Genomic DNA, 17,014 nt, shown 5'->3' with positions numbered 1-17,014 from the left:
GAGAATGGGCAATTGGACAATGAGACTTATTTGTGCCTATGGTCCCACAGAAGGTTCTACTAAGGTAAAAGTAGAGGAATTTTTTGAGGCTTTAGAGAATGCAGCGGACACAATGAAAAAGAAAAAGTTGGTCCTTGTTCGGGATCTAAATATCAAAGTAGGAGATGATTGTCAGACATACAAAAATATTTTGGGAAAATTTGGAGAAAAGGGAAAGCTAATAATAATGGCAAATACCTGTTGGATTTATGCTCAGGATATGGCCTGGTAATTACTAACACCATGTTCCAACAAATATGTGCACAACATCTCATGGAGAGAAGAGGCAAGGAACAAGAAAAGTCTCATTGACTATGTTATTGTTGATAGTGATGTTTTCTCCCTGGTGCAAAACACCAGAGTGTACAAAGGATTTGAAATTGGAAGTAATCACTATTTAGTCTTGAGAAGCATAAAATTGAATTTTACATTGAAAAGAATAATATGTAAGAAAGTTTTAAATCGAAAAAAAGTTTAGCAGCTCTCAGATGTGAACTGTAGACTAAAATACACAAAGATTATTGAAGAAGAAATGAAAGAGTTTCAGAACAGGAATCAAACCTTGGATATTTGGTGGAAAGCCTTGATGAAAACCCTGATTGATTCAGCCAGAGAATCATGTGGTGAGGTTGCCTGCAACGATAGAAAAATCAGAACTCCATGGTGCACACAGGAAGTTAAAGAGGCAGTGAAGGAAAAAGAAGAAGGCATATCAAAAGTTCCTGGCAAATAAGTCAGCTTGTGCTCTTAGAGAATACAGAGACAAATGTAAGAAAGCTAAACATTGTGTAAAACTAGCTAAACAAAAGTCATTGGAGGACTTTGTCAAGAACATAGAAAATAAATATCAAGAAGGTGGCAAAATATTCTGGAGGTTGTTGTTGAAGAAGCTATAAATAGCGGAGTGCTGTAAAAGGAGTTAGAAATGATAAATGTGACATGAGAACCTCAAGGAGAAAAAGATATCCTTGAAGTATGGAGTAATTACTTTGAAAATCTGTTAAATGAAACAAGCAGTGATGACAGCACAGTGGTAAAAAACACTCAACAGGCATATTTTCAGGAATACATATCCATACTTGAAATAGAAAAAGTCATCAAAGGCTGAAATGTGGAACGGCAGATGGAATAGATGATATTCGACCAGAAATGCTCAAGTATGGTTGTATGGTCTCACAGTGGGTGCACTGCATGGTTCAGAAGGCCTGGACAGAGGGACGAATTTCTGATGATTAAAGTAGAGCTCTAATAGTACCTAAAAAGGGAAATAAAACTGAATGTAGGAATTACAGCGGTATTTCCCTACTGAGTGTTCCTCTTTAGATTTATGCAAGTATACTTGAGAAGAATTGTGGAAGAAAAGCTTGGTGAAGAACAAGCTGGATTCAGGCCAAATAGAGGCTGTCAGGATCAGATCTTCACTTTACGACAAATAGTTGAGGAAGCATGTGAATATAACAAAGATCTGTATTAAAGTTTTGTCGATCTGAAAAAGGCATTTGACAAGGTGCCAAAAGAGAAGCTATTCAATACAATACAGTTATATGGTATCAATGGGGCATTATATCAAGCAATACGTAGTCTTTATTTAAGTTGTAAATCAGCAGTTAGAATTGAAGGAAGTACAGGAAGACGGTTTAATGTTAAATGTTGTGTTAGACAAGGATGTACATTATCCCCTCTGTTATTCCTTATCTATATGGACCATATTATGAAGGAAAGTGGTATTAAACATGATATCAAAATTGGAGATGTTAATGTCAGCTCTTTGCTTTATGCGGACGATATTATACTTCTAAATAAATCCGCTACAAATCAGCAAGTTTCCCTGACTAAATTGAATAATTGTGTAATAGGTATGATATGAAGGTCAGCAATAAAAAGACAAAGACAATGAAAATAGGCAGGATTACTGAAAATATGAACTGCAGTGTAAACGGAGAACCTGTGGAAGAAGTTAAACACTTCAGCTACTTAGGCACGCCTTTTAGTGAAGATGGTAAATTAAATATGGAAATGGACAACAGAATCAGCAAAGCTGGTTTGGCAGGAAGTCAACTGAATAAATTCATATGGAATAAGAGAGAAATTAGTCAGAACATTAAATTAGCTGTATATAAGACAGTGTTCAAACCAATTTTAGCTTATGGATCTGAGAACTGGGTCAGAAGTAAAACACTTGACCAAAGACTAGAGACTTCATATATGAGAGAGTCCTGAGAAAGATTAGAGGTGTGAACAGATGGCATCAATATCATATATGAAAATCGAGGATATTAGAAAAGATGTCAGCATCCAGGAATTTGTTAGCCATTGTCGTCTGGTGAAAGTCTAAGTGGGGGTTCTGCATATACAAAATAATCAAAAAATAATTCTTTATTTTTCCTAATCAGTAACCAATTTATTAATAAATTAATTTTCATATTAAAAATTGCTTTCACAAAAATATTTCTCCCTCACCACGAACAAACACCAATAAAAGTTTCTTATCTCACAAAAATAACGTGCGCATGCATACAATTTAAAAACGCATAAGCAACACTGCTCAAACGAGCAGTGTCGAATTCACTTGTTATGTGCAATCAGCGAGTCTTGCTGCAGTTGTCCGAAAACGCAATAATTCTGACACTTGCGTTAGATTCCAGTGTATTTGTTTCGTGTAACGATAATTGAAAAAAGATCATTCTTTTCATATTTATGACACTCTTCATAATTCAGCCTTTTATTTATAATAAATAAATAATTATATGTTTAACAGAATAAAATAAGATATACAAAAAATAGTTCACCCTCACCACGAACACGCACCAATTATGAAAGTTTCGTATCTCACAGAAATAACGCAGCCAAGAATAGATTTTATGTGAGCGTCACTGATCAGCCACTGTCGGATTCACTAGTTACGTGCAATGACAAGCACAAACGAATATCGTCGAGTCGAGCTTTAATTGGCTGAACGTGATAATTCCGACACTGCGTTAGATCGCAGTGCATTTGTTTCGCAATCTAAAGCGTTAATCGAATAATTCCAATCAATAACTATTCAATCAATGGCAAAACATAAGCTGTAACCTTTAACATTTTATACTGCATTTGTATAATGTCATAAGTATTGTATTTATTTATAAACAAACAAAATTTAATTTTTTTCATTTTTTCTTGGGGGTGCTGCAGTATCACAGTGCTTATGTATGAGTCAGCAGAGCACTGGCGTCAGCAGAGCTAATCTCAGGTGGTATGGTCACTTAAAAACAGAATTAGCAAGGAAAGATTAGCAAAACAAGTGTTCTCTGTCAGGTTGGCAGAGAACAGTGACCCAGAGGAGGACCAAGATATAGGTTGATTGATATGGTACAAAGTGCCTTAGACGATAGAGATATAAGATCTGTTAATGTTGGAGTCTTGACAAGTAACAGACTGATTTGGAGGAAAATTGTAGATATGAAGTTAGTAATGATGTACATTTTTCATTTAGTGCTATCATATCCTGTACACCCCTTGAGGGTACATGGCAGGAATTTGAAGATGATGATGATGATTATGATTATTGAAGTAATTCAATATGAAGAAGCACTATTAATATTATTATTAGTATCAAAGAGATTTACTTTTTGTGTAAATCAATAGTCGAAATCAAAGTTGTAATTCATGTAAATTTGAAATCATTCTTTATTTAGAGAAGATAGTAATAAAATACTATGATCAAACCACTTACCACTTTTGGTCACTTAAAAAAATTACAATGGATCTTTAAATAAAATATTTTATTATTTGAATATCACATTTTATCTGCATATACTGCTATTCTTTATAGAAATGTCTGATAACTCGTAAAAATAACTCGTTATATCATGACCAAAATAACAATAAATTCGCTAATGCCCTTTAATCTTCAAAGGGAGTAGGAGAGGCCACTTAGCCATCCATAATCATTAGCAACGGAGAGATGGAGAATCTCCAATCCTCAGCCAGTCACAGATAGCTGTGAAAGATGATCAATGATTTTTAATTAGCATCTAGTAAGGAGGGTCTAACAGACAACTGTCGCCGTCTATTCATCCCCAACGGTAATACTATATATTATTGTAAAAACAAATGTGAGTTCTATGGTTGATTTCTTTGAATTTGACGAAAAATACTAGTTTAAAATTTTTTTAAACTGTTAAATTTTTTAATTTTTAGAACCCTAGTTTAAAATGGCTATATCGCTTATAATATAAGGAAAGTTGTGACGATGCACATATTATTCACACTTTTTGGCTTAATACAGAGTGTCCAAAAAAAAAAAAAAAACTCTGGGTTCCTAACACAAGTATTTTCTATTTCAGTGTATATTCGTGTAGCGATAATATTCGAGTTGTAGTTCAAATGTTGTCCACCTGATAGCAGTGCTGACAGACACTGACAAACCAGATATCTGTATAGACATAGACGCGCTGCGCTGCAGTAATGACGTAGCCACAAGAAAAAAGCACAGTGTTGTGTGTGTGTGTGTGTGTGTGTGTGTGTGTGTGTGTGTGTGTGTGTGTGTGTGTGTGTGTGTGTGTGTGTGTGTGTGTGTGTGTGTGTGTGTGTGTTATGGTTCACAGAAATCAAGTCGGTGATAACTGTTGAAAGGAATTTCAGGCGGGAGTATGGTAGGAATATTCCTACCATACCATGTCATTTTAAGTGCAGAAAACGTGGAATGAATTCGACTGTCTTTCCAGCATAGCTTGAAACTTTAGGTTGGTAGTGTGAGTCATCAGTTAAACGTTCCTAAAACGTTCCTATTGCATGAGGTTGTTCACAAGAAATTGAAACTTACTGTTTATAAACTGTAGCTTGTTCATCACATCCACCCTAGTGATAGGCAACAAAGAGATCGGTTTGTGACCACCATATTAGTCTTCATTGCTGAACATGACAACTACCTCCAGTGCGTTTTATTTTCTGACGAGGCAACGTTTGATGTGCATGGAATTGTGAATCGCTATAATTGTCCGGTGTGTGTGGGGGGGGGGAGAGAAGAGAGAACAGAAAATCTTAAAAAACTGGTGGAGTTCGTCCGTAACAGTCCGAAAGTCAATGTGCATCATGCATGATCGCATTGTTGACCCATGCCTGGATATGCTAGAAAACTTTGTGTTAACCCAGATTGAGAATGTGGATGACCTCATTTTCCAGTTGGAAGGGGTCCCCAACACATTATGCAGTGATTGTGCCGACTACGCTTAAAAACCGACCCAGGAAAATTGATAGGTAGAGGATGTCCAATTGCTTGGCCACCGCGCAGTCACGAATTGACTACAATGGATTTCTTTATCTTTTGGGTTTACGTAAAAGACATTGTATATCAAGGAACACAGAATAACAGCAACCATAGAAATAATTCCTATGGATATGCTTACCCGAGGGTCGTCTGAGGTGGAATTCCGTTTTGATGTCTGTAGGGATGTAAAAGGTGCACCCTGCATATGTGAACGCCAGTGAAAAAATTCATCCATACTTTTGCTAATCGTTTTTTTTTCATCATTTAACGAACGATTTTGTTGTTGCTGTCACAGATCAATTTAATATTGTTCTTTATTCTATTATAATTATTGCACAGGCACTTCCATGGAGTCTTAAGCCTAATCGTGGGTGAACCAAACTATGAACACAGTATCTATCATACCTCTCCTTGAAGCCATTAACAGATAAAATACTCATATCTGACTCAAGCAAACCATTCCATTTATTCATTCACCACTCTCCAAGTGAAACATCTACTCCTCATGTCCTTGCTAACCAAAGCTTAACCAACTTCTATGAATGACCTCTTGCTCTTGTTCTTACCCCCCAGCCAAGTACTAAAATATTTCCTTTGTATTAATCCTATGAAATCATTTATTAACTTATGTTTCTATAGTATCTCCTCATTTTTCTCCTATCAACTAACTTTTGCAACCCACAAACACTATCCTTAGGGTGTATTCTACAGACCACTCATCACTTTCGTCACTCGCATCTGGATTCTTTCCACCATTTCTTCATTCCAAAAAACCCAAGTGACAAGAGTTTAGTACGGTGACCAGATTTAGTCATATCGATCCTTTGTAAACAGGGAAAATTCTTCCCTCAACTTCACTTTCTTTCTTGGAAATTATCTTCACCTTCCTTCTTAAACATAACATTCATTTCCAACCTTTATTGGCAAAAAAAAAAAACATTATGTTACTACAGTCTTGGCAAACCTTTCAGTGATCCTGTGTTCGGTGACCATGATGTAAAAGTCTTATCAGTAAAAAGATCACTTCTCAAAGCATGGTAGTCTTGTGATTTGCTATATATTCATCGAATGGAGATGACAAAAGAATGGAGGGTGTCTACCTTTATCCCTTCCTAAACCTGTTTTACACTGAAATACTGTTTTCTGATTTGCTGATGAAAACCAAAATTTCCATGAAATTTTTATGATGTTTAAGAGGAAGTCAAAGTACCATACTGATTATCTGTCACTGACTAGCCCATTCCATTGTTTTTCACACATACACGGGTTGCAATTTCTCATCCTAATTCTGTTTGTATAACTTCCATAAAAGACAATGTCTTTACAGAAAAGACATTGTTCTACTGACCTCTTTCTTATTAGCTTGTTAAAATGTTAATAGAAACCTAACGGCAAAGTTAACTGGTTCTTCTTCTTCTGGCATCTCTTCAACCAGTATTTTTTGAAAAGTCTTCTGCCAATTTCATGAACTATTTATTCATCAGCAGATACTGAAGAACAGTATCAACAAACAGAGGCCTGTGTAGCTCAGTGGAAGTGGCGCTTGGTCGCTTGAAGTCAGAAGTAAGTTCAATCGGAAATTTTTCTAAGCCTTTCTTCGACCGATTCCCGAATTAGTCGATCTCTGGCACTGGCAAGCGGGTTTTTCCTCCCGGAAACTCGGGTTTTTTTATCCCATAAACTCAAGAAAATTGACCGAAGTACCCACAATATTTCAGACAGTAACATATCTTCTTAGGGTTAGGTACCATGAGATGGCAGCACTTGTTTGTCAGCCTCTTCATCTGTGACTGCTATAATTAGTATAGCATGGGCCCGCAATCTCTGATCGGCTATCGGTGGAGATCGAACTGCCCACTCAGTCTCCCAAAGCTAGATAGGGTATAAAGGCCTCGCCCACTCCCTATAAAGGAATAAAAGACGTTAGCTGATTTTTTTTTTGCACAGCTTGCAGGTCTTACTTCTCCTGATCCGCCCATCTCGTTCTCGGTCGCAGCTCCATCAAGACGTCTGCCGAGTTGTATAAAACGTGTATGGCAGCATTGAACCGCCTCCTCCAGACTCCGTCTGCCACGACCCCTCTATAGATACGTCGTAGCATCTTGTTCTCGAATACTCTCAGGTGATCGGCTTGTCTCGCCGTGAGAGTCCACACTTCAGCACCGTAGAGGAGAACAGGCCTGATCAAAGTCTTGTATAGTCCCACCTTCGTAGTCTAAGACAGCAAGCGTGAGGCGAAAAGGGGATGCACCTGATAATAGGCCATATTCGCTGCATTTACCCGACTCTGGACATCAGCCTCAACTTTGTTGTCTTCAGTCACGAAAGAACCCAAGTACCTAAATACCTTCACCCTCTCAAACTGTGCAGCTCCCTCTGGATCTTGAGCAGCATGGCGACTCATAAAAAGGTATTTGTCTTCTCGGTATTTATTTTCAGGCCAACGTCTTCTGCGCAGCTTCTTCAATACCAATAACCAATGCCACCGCATCATCCTGTTGATGCGCCATAACGTTCAGGTCGTCAGCGTAGCCAAGAATCCTAACTTGCATCCACATGTCGACTCCACCTGCCACTTGCTGTGTGTTTCTAATTACTTTTTCCAACACTAGATTGAAGAGAATCGGAGAAAGCGCATCACCCTGCTTCACAGAGGTCTGTACTTGAAACGGGTTCGAAAGATCATCTTCTGCTTTCATTCTTGCTCTCGAACCAGCAACGCATACCTGCGCCATTTTTCGGAGTTTTCGAGGAATTCCCAGGTCTTCTAACACCTGCCATATTTTTGGGCATATCATAGAGTCGTAGGCTTTAGAAAAGTCTATGAAAATATTATGAACTTCCCGGTTATATTTCCAGCACTTTTCAAAAACTTGGCGCAACGTCAAGAGTTGGTCTTTTGTAGAACGATTCCTCCTGAAGCCCGTCTGGTAGTCACCAAGGCACTCTTCTGCATATGGTGTGAGGCGCATTAACATGGTGTTAGACAGCACCTTGTAGCCAGTCGACAGCAGTGAGATGCCCTTATAATTGCCGCATTGAGCCTTATCTCCTTTCTTATATATTGGAGTGATCAGCGACTCCTTCCACTCGTCCAGCAGCCGTTCTTCTCACCAGATTATCAAGATGAACTGGTGCAGCTGCTCCAGCAGGACGTCCCCACCATTCTTCAGGAGCTCCACCGGTATGCAGGCCACTCCTGGAGCCTTATTATTTTCAGCATGCGGATAGCACAAATTATCTCACTAAATGTCGGCTCTTCAATAAATGGTTCAGCAGTTTGATAAGGAGTATAATCCCCCGATATTGACGTTCCAGTATTGAAATTCAGCAAGTTCGCAAAATATCTACTCCACGAGCGAGAGCATCTTTTGAGTTTGTTAACACTTTCATTGCAAAGCTGAAAGTTGGAATTTCGTGTGGTGGCCAATTTTTTTTTATTTTTTCATTGAGTTAGCGACGTCCACGCGATAACACGTGATCGGCCGTTTGGTGAGAGCTCGCATCGCGCGATATCGCGTGATTGGCAATGAACGTGTTAATAGATTTCCACTCTCATCTCTTATGGTTGCCGCTTGTGCCTGGGCACCTCGCATGGCTTTGATCGTCTGGTACATCTCCCTTCCATTATTCGTCACCCTATATCTCTCTATACTAGCCACTTTCTCATTAAGATACTTCCACTTTTCCCTGCGTAGACATGTATTCACCACTTTTCTCACCCTCTGATATGCAGCTTTCTTCCTGCTATCTGCTAGGTAGTTCAATAGTGCTTCCCTTCGTTTCGCTACAGCTTCTTCACACTGTCTATTAAACCATGCTTTTCTCCACCTCTATCCCACAGTTCTCGAGGCAGCTAACGCGACCGTATTTTTGATGGTGTCCCACATCCCATCCGGATCATCCTCTTCCTCCTGTAACTCCCCAAAACGATTCTACAACTCTAATTGGAAAGCCCGCCTGCCTTCCGCTGTTTTCAACTTGTCCAGGCCCCATGCAAATTTATTGAAATATTTTTGTTGAGGAGTATTTCTTTTAAAATTATGATGTTTAGGTTGAGTACATTGCATATAGTTTTGTGTAAATTGTCTATTGGTTTTTAGTGAGTATATTTTATGAAACTGTAGTGGAAGAGAATGTGCAAGCAACTAAGCCTAATTTGAGTAGAAGCTTATTATAGTACTTTGTTGTATGCAACTGATTAAGAATTTCTGTCACTAGTACTATGCTGCTCAATTTAGTTAAGGAATCCTGATATAAGGGGAGGGTTAGCGAGGGGCCAACCACCCCTCCTGTAAAAACCCTATTGGTTACGAAACAAGCACCACAGAAACCTTGGAATTCGGATACCTTTGCGACTATGATTATTAATTGTTTTGGGACCTGGAATATACGTAGTTTGGTGAAAGAAGCATCTCTTTTTAATGTGACGAATGTCTTACGACAGTATAAAATTGGACTTTGTGCTGTACAAGAAGCGCATTGGCCGGGACAAGGCTCGACTCGCAATCAGGGGTACATGCTATACTATAGTGGTGACGACAGAGGACGAAGAGTCCTCGGAACTGCTTTTTTAGTTAATGATAACGTGTTGTGTAATATTTCAAATTTTAAACCTGTGAACAATCGGCTGTGTACTATTAGAGTTAAGGGACGTTTTCAAAATTTGTCTATTGTGAACTGTTATGTGCTTACTGAAGAGAGCTCGAAGGAAGCTAAAGATTGTTTCTACGAAGTGCTTGAATGTACTTGTAATAATCTACCGTCCTATGACATCAAGCTAGTGGTGGGAGATTTCAACGCGAAGCTGGGGAGAAAGCGTGTGTGGCGACCTTTCGTGGATAGTGGGAGCCTACATGAGGAGTGCAATGATAACGGAATCCGACTTGCGAGTTTTGCCGCCGCTACGGGATGCTTTGTAAAGAGCACTATGTTTGTGCATAAAGACGTCCACAAACACACCTGGAGATCGCCGGACGGTAGAACAGCTAATATTATATCCTATATAATATCTTATATTAGAGGCCTATTTAGCTCAGTGGAAGTGACGCTTGCATCCTCTGTGCTGTCTTCGCAATGCCTAGCGCAGTGGATGCAAGCTAACTGGAGGAAAATTTTCTATACCTCTCTTCTACCGGTTCCCTAGCTAATCGATCTCTGGCATGGTGAAGTGTTTTTTTTTCTCTCTGACACTCGGATGTTTCATCCCGTAAACTCAAGGAAATCGACCAAAGAACCTACATCATATCAGACAGTAACATATCCTATTAGTTTTAAGTACCAAGAGATGGGGAGCACTGGTTTGCCCGTCTCTTCATCAGTTGAAGATACGGGGGGAGGGGAGGGCTGTCCTTTTCTTCATCGGTTGCTGCTTATAATTAGTGATAGTCCTGGGCCAGCAATCGCTGATTAGGTACTGGTGGAGATTGAACCGTCCAATGAGTCTCTAAAAAAGCTAAATAGGTTTAAAAGGCCTCATCTACTCCCTATAAAGGAATAAAAGGTGTTAGCTTATTATTCATTTATTTATTGTGATTGTGCCATGTCTAGTTTATTATTAGTACTTCTTATTTATTTAAAAAAACATGTGATTATTAAAAGAAAATTTACAAATTTAAAAATGTACCTTAACACCTTTTATTCCCCTATAGAGATAGTAGGCGAGGCCGTACCCTCCATAAATTTTGGAGATTAAGAGAAAGTTCATTCTCCATCGGTAACCAATCGCAGTTAGCTGGTCCAAGATTTTCACTAATTATATATATGACATACGGTGAAGAGAGGCTTCTGACAAGTCATCATCACAAACCATCGGCTCACCGGCTTGGTGTCCGATACCTCCTTCACTATCTTCTTTCACATTTTTGTGCAGTGCACAGTGTTGCAGTTTCTGTAAACCCATTCCACACCAGTCCTTTAAGTCGTCTATCCATTCTCTGTATGGTCTACCTTTTCTGTTTACACTATCCATAATACCAAACACGAATGCCTTTATCTTCTGGTCCTCACTCATTCTGCAGATGTGTCCAAATAATTGCAGCTTCCATTGTATAATCTTCTGCATTAGGTTCTCCTTTGTTGGTGTCTTCCGAGAGAGCTCTTTATTTGCAATTTTCTATATCCATCCTATTCTTTGAATCTTCGTGTAACATGTTCTTTGAAATGCCAAAATTCGTTTTCTTCATTCTTTGTTTATTGCCCACGTTTCATATCCATACAGTACACTGCTGAAGATGCATGTCTTCAGTACTCTTAGTTTTGTTTGCAGGCTGATCACTTTACTTTTCCAGATGTTATCCGTGGCCTTCAGATTTGTTCTCCCTTTGCAATACTGATCTTTATTTCTTTTTTTTTACAGTACAAATTATATGTTATTATACTTCCCAAATATGTGAATTATTCTATATTTTCTATATCAATTCCATCCACTTTTATCTTTGGTTTCATGTTCTCGCCAAATACGATTGTCTTTGGTTTTTCGAAGTTCATAACAAGTCCAAGTCTCTTTATGTCTTCATTTAACAAAATTTTTTCAATATAGTTTCAATATTTGTTGTAGTCTTCTTTTTGTCTTCTTCAATAATAACAATGTCATCTGCAAATCTCAGATTGTTAATTTTCATTCCATGTACTGATATTCCTTTTGCATCTTCCTTCATTTTATCCATTGCTCTTTCTAAATGTACCATGAAAATGACTGGTGATATTGGGCCCTCCTCTCTAATACCTCTGCATGTTCTAAACCACTTCCCAAATTCATTACCCTATTCTAACTGCTGCAACTGCATTCTTATACACACAACTCTTAATATAGTTAATAGTCAGTTTTCTGTCAATTCCATAGGATTCTAGTGTTGATGTTACTTTCTGTCCAATACTATCAAATGCTTTCTGAAAATCAACAAAGCAAGTATATATGTTTTTGTTTTTTCTCCGAGCTTTCTCTGCTATTGACTGCATTGTCATAACCTATTGAATTGTAGTTTAACCTTTCCTAAATCCTGCTTTCTCGTCTGCTGACAAGTACCGCACATTTAAAAAATATTCAGTTATAGTATTCAGAAAGGAGTTGTGCAGCATTGTGGCTGTAGTATTTGTTGGTATTATCATCAGAAAGTTTGTATGTTCGATTCTATTCTCTCATTAAAGAATAGAATCTTTCTCTGCCTTTTCAGCTACTCCTGAGATAGTATATCTTGGGTGCAGAAAAGTGTTTTTTTTTTGTTTTCTTTCTTTTCCTCTAAAAGAAACACCAGTTATTAATCCAGAACTCAAGAAAATCGATCATAGAATTTAATCCTGCACGTAATAAATTTGACTAGGTGTCAACTCCTAATAATTCAAAGCTTTTCAAACAGTAACATATACACTTTTTAGGATTTAGAATTAAGTCCTAAAAAGAACAAAGTCCGCCACTGTCTCATAGAACTATGAGACAGTGGCGGATGACTGCAGGTATCTTCTTCTCCAGATGTGCTTGAAATCATTCTTAACTATCCATCAGTGATGGCTAACGGTGAAAATCATCTAGCATTTTTTATTCCCCTCAACTAGTAAACGAAGTCATTTTAGCACTGACGAAATTTTCCTTGAAGACTAGCCAGCAGCCAAACTCCGTTTTCCGTTTGTCTGCTGGCTACTCTTCAAGGAAAATTTCGTCAGTGCTAAAATGACCTCGTTTACTCTCTTCGGAGAATAAAATGTGTTAGATGAATTTTTATGAGTACAGGTATGACATACGAAAGAGTTTCTAAAAAAAAGATTTTTAAATATCTAACATATAGTAAAAAGTGTAAAATTTCGGATTAAATAGCTGAAATGCATGTAATTTGGTGAGAAATAGGTATAGGACATTGAGAAAGAACAATGTTCAGCATTGCATCTTCACCAGAATAAAACCATGTCCATTATAATACACTTGGTAATGAATAGGGAGTTAAAATCTTGGAAATAATCTGGACTTCAAATTGATCATGAATTCTTGAGAGATCGAAGCAAAGATGGAAAGCCAATATGGAATGTTGAAAGTCATGTTACCCTTGTTAAAACTTTGCTTGCAAACTATATGGCTAGACTTCTTTAATAAGGACTGTCATATGTTCGATTGTGATTGTCATCTAGGAGAATGTTTTCTAACCTTTCGTCACATGCATTCTGAATTAGTTACTCGTGGGTATCGACAAGTAGGGTTTTGACCTAGAAACTTGGATCTTTAATCCATGCTAAAGTTGACAGTAGATTTGCACTATTACAGAAAATGTTATGGTTTAGGACGACTTCATGACAGCAGTTGTCTGGCATATTTTCTTATGTAAAAGCTATGATACTTTGATGGGCTTATCGGGGAAGGTTAGATAGATGTAGACTGTATACCCAGTCTATGACTGTCTTATAAATGTATTTAGAGCTAAGAGAGTCCCAGTTACTCGCTTTGGTAAAAAAAGTCATTCGAGGATTTCTAATGTTATACTTTTGAAAGACAAAGAAAGTGTGGCCCGGAGTGTTTGGAGGATAAATAAATAACTGTGAACTATGGAGGCATATAAATAAGAGTAATTATTATATACATGGAATATGGGCATCCTATGTATCCACGTTATAACTCTCGGACCAAATTGTATAGTCTATCTTTCAGAATTCCAATATATTCTAATGCTTTTTATGGAATAAAAAGTATGGGGGGGATTAAGAATGACAAGGTATGAGAATGACATAAGTGAATGTGTGTATGGAATAAAGAGTGCAGAAATAGCAGAGGTTGCTGAGTGAAATACTAGAGAATGTGAGAGAAGATCAGGGACAAAAACAAGCATCAGTGGGAGTATACGATGTCAAGTTAAGAATGAGCAAAAAAGATGTGCTGTATGGGGATTCTATAATTAAGTGTGTGAAGAATGGTAGAGTAATTAAAGCGTGTTATCCAGGGTCAAAGATTAAGGATATAACCGGGGCTGTGAAATTGCAGAAAGATAGAGCGAGTGAGGTTATTGCAGTTATAGGGACGAATGATCTAGATAGCGTAAGATGTTCTGTAAGATAGGATTTGAAGGATTTAATGATAGCAATGAATGCAAAGAGTGAGAGTGGAAAGATCATGAGTGTGCTACCACGATTTGATAGTGATGAATTGAACAGAAGAGCAATTATAGTAAATGGAATGATGTCAAGATTGTGTAAAAGGTTTTGCAAAGAAATGAAACTGAATATTCATTTTATGAATGTCTGGGATGAGTTTGATAAAACGGAGTATTTTAAGAGAGATGGTTTGCACTTAGATGGATTAGGAACTTGGCATTTAGAACATTTATTGATGAAGGATAGAGTAAAAGGTCAAAAACAGATGAATGGGATTTGCTAGGGAGCCAGGTGATAGAGTCAGCTGTAAATAGTACTAGGGTCATTAATCGCTGTGAATTTAGGATTAGTTGTTTCCAGAATATTAACAGTAGACAGTGTGGGCTAATTCGCACACGATTATGGAAGGAAGGGAGTATTGCAGCTTATGTATACTAATGCTCGAAGTATTCGGAATAAGTGTGAAGAATTTTTGTCATTACTTAGTACAACATGGCCAAAAATTATAGGAATTAGCAAAACTTGGATAACTAAGAATGATATAGTTACTGGGATTGAATGTAAGGTATACAGTATTTTCAGGCAGGACACAGATGACAGAATGGAGGGAGGGGTTTTATAAATGATAGGCAAAGCATTAAAGCCAAAAAAGATAGAAGTTTCTCACTGTGACAGGTATGTAGAGGGGCAGTTTATTTGAGGCTGTTTGGTGTGAGATAGAGAATAACAAGGCGAAATATGTAATTAGTTGTTTTTATAATCCAAGGGGAATAAGGGAGAATGTAGATAGCATGTATTGGCAAATTAGTATGATGATTAAGGTCAAGTAATTATTATGGGGGATTTTAACTTTGGGGACATAGATTGGGGGAAGGAATGGTCACAAGGAACAAAGGAAATGGAGTTTATACAGTTGTTAAGAGATAATTACCTGAGACAGAATGTAATAGAAGGGACAAGAGATTCTAGAGTGTGTGAGATCTGGTCATAACATCGGAGAACATATTAATATGTAATTTAGTTACAATGTCTCCACTCGGGGGAAAGCGATCATGTGGTCTTGAGCTGGGAGATTGTAAGATGTGCTGAATATTCTATTAAGAATGGGTATATGTGGAATTACAAGGTGGTGATTATGAGAAACTGAGAAGTCATCTTTCAGCTACTATGGCACGATAATTTCAAGGGGAGAGATGTTGATGGTGCGTGAGAGATTGTCAAGGAGTATTTGAAGAAAGCTGTATCAGACTGTATTCCCAGAGTCAGAAAGAGAAATCAAGTAGGAGTAAAATGGATGAATAATACTATTAAACAGGAGTTACAGATAAAGAAAAGGTTGCGGAGGACGTATAAAGAAAAAGCTGATGAGCGTTCCTATGAGCAATATATTGGCTGTACCTTGTATTGCTCATTGGAACGCTCATCACCTTTTTCTTTATACGTCCTCCACAACCTTTTCTTTATCTGCAACTCCTGTTTCATAGTATTATTAAACAGGAGTTGGTAAGGAAAGCTAAAGCTAATTATGAGAAAAAGCTAGCTGATGAATCCAAAAGAAATAAAAACCCTAAAGAGTTCTTTCACTATGTGGCTAGTATAAGGAAGAATATCCTTGGAAAGATTACTTTAAAAAGTGTCGATAGTAGGGAAATTACAGAAGCTAATCAAATAGTTGAGTTGCTTAGGGATCATTTCGCAAAAGTGTACCATCTTGGTAGTGATAGTGCAGTGTCAAATGTGCCTTAGACCGATGAGAGTCTAGAGATAGACGAAATTGAGGCGCTTAATATATTAAAGAACCTTAATGCTAACACTGCCATTGGGTTAGATGAATTAGCAACTCCTCTAACCAGGATGTTTAATTCAAGCCTCAGTTCTGGTAAAGTGCCAATAGAGTGGAAAGAGGGGGAAAATAGTTCCATTGCACAAGGGAGGCTCTAAGACTGACGTTGCAAACTATAGATCTATCAATATATCTGGAGTGGTGGTTAAGATTTTGGAGAAATTGGTAAAAATTAGAATTCAGGACTGGGTGGACAGCAATATGATACTTTATAAGGGGCAACATGGTTTTGTAAAGGGTAGGTCTTGCCTAAGTAATTTGCTTACTTTCTATAATAAAGTAACAGTGGAGTTGGATAAAGGAAATCCTTACTCAGTGATACTGCTTGACTTTGCAAAGAATTTTTGAAGGGATTCCCCACGGAACTTTGTTGCATAAATCATAGCAAATGGGTATGGATCCGAAGATGGTGATTTGGATTAAAGGATGCCTGGTGGACAGATATCAAAGAGTGGTTTACGGAGGAGCTGAGCCCAGAAAAAGGCAAGTGACTAGTGGTGTACCTCAGGGCTCGGTGCTTGGTCCTCTATTGTTTAATTAGTACATCAATGAAACTGGAAATACTTTGAATGGAATTATCCACTTCTTTGCTGATGATGCAAAATTGAGAAGAGCGATAATCAATTCAAATGATGTAATTATCTTACAGGATGACTTAAATAGGCTGACGGTATGGACTAAGGTAAATGGCTGTCAGTTCAACGTGGCTAAGTGTAAGGTGATGCACTTCGGGAGGATGACATCACATGCTGTTTATTATATTAATGGAACTGAAGTGCAAGAAGTTGATGAGACATGAGACTTGG

This window comes from Typopeltis vanoorti, chromosome 17 (genome assembly GCF_054136105.1).
Source record: "Typopeltis vanoorti isolate ZY-2024b chromosome 17, IOZ_Tvanoo_1.0, whole genome shotgun sequence".
Lineage (NCBI taxonomy): Eukaryota > Metazoa > Arthropoda > Arachnida > Uropygi > Thelyphonidae > Typopeltis > Typopeltis vanoorti.
This window is presented reverse-complemented; position numbering follows the sequence as displayed.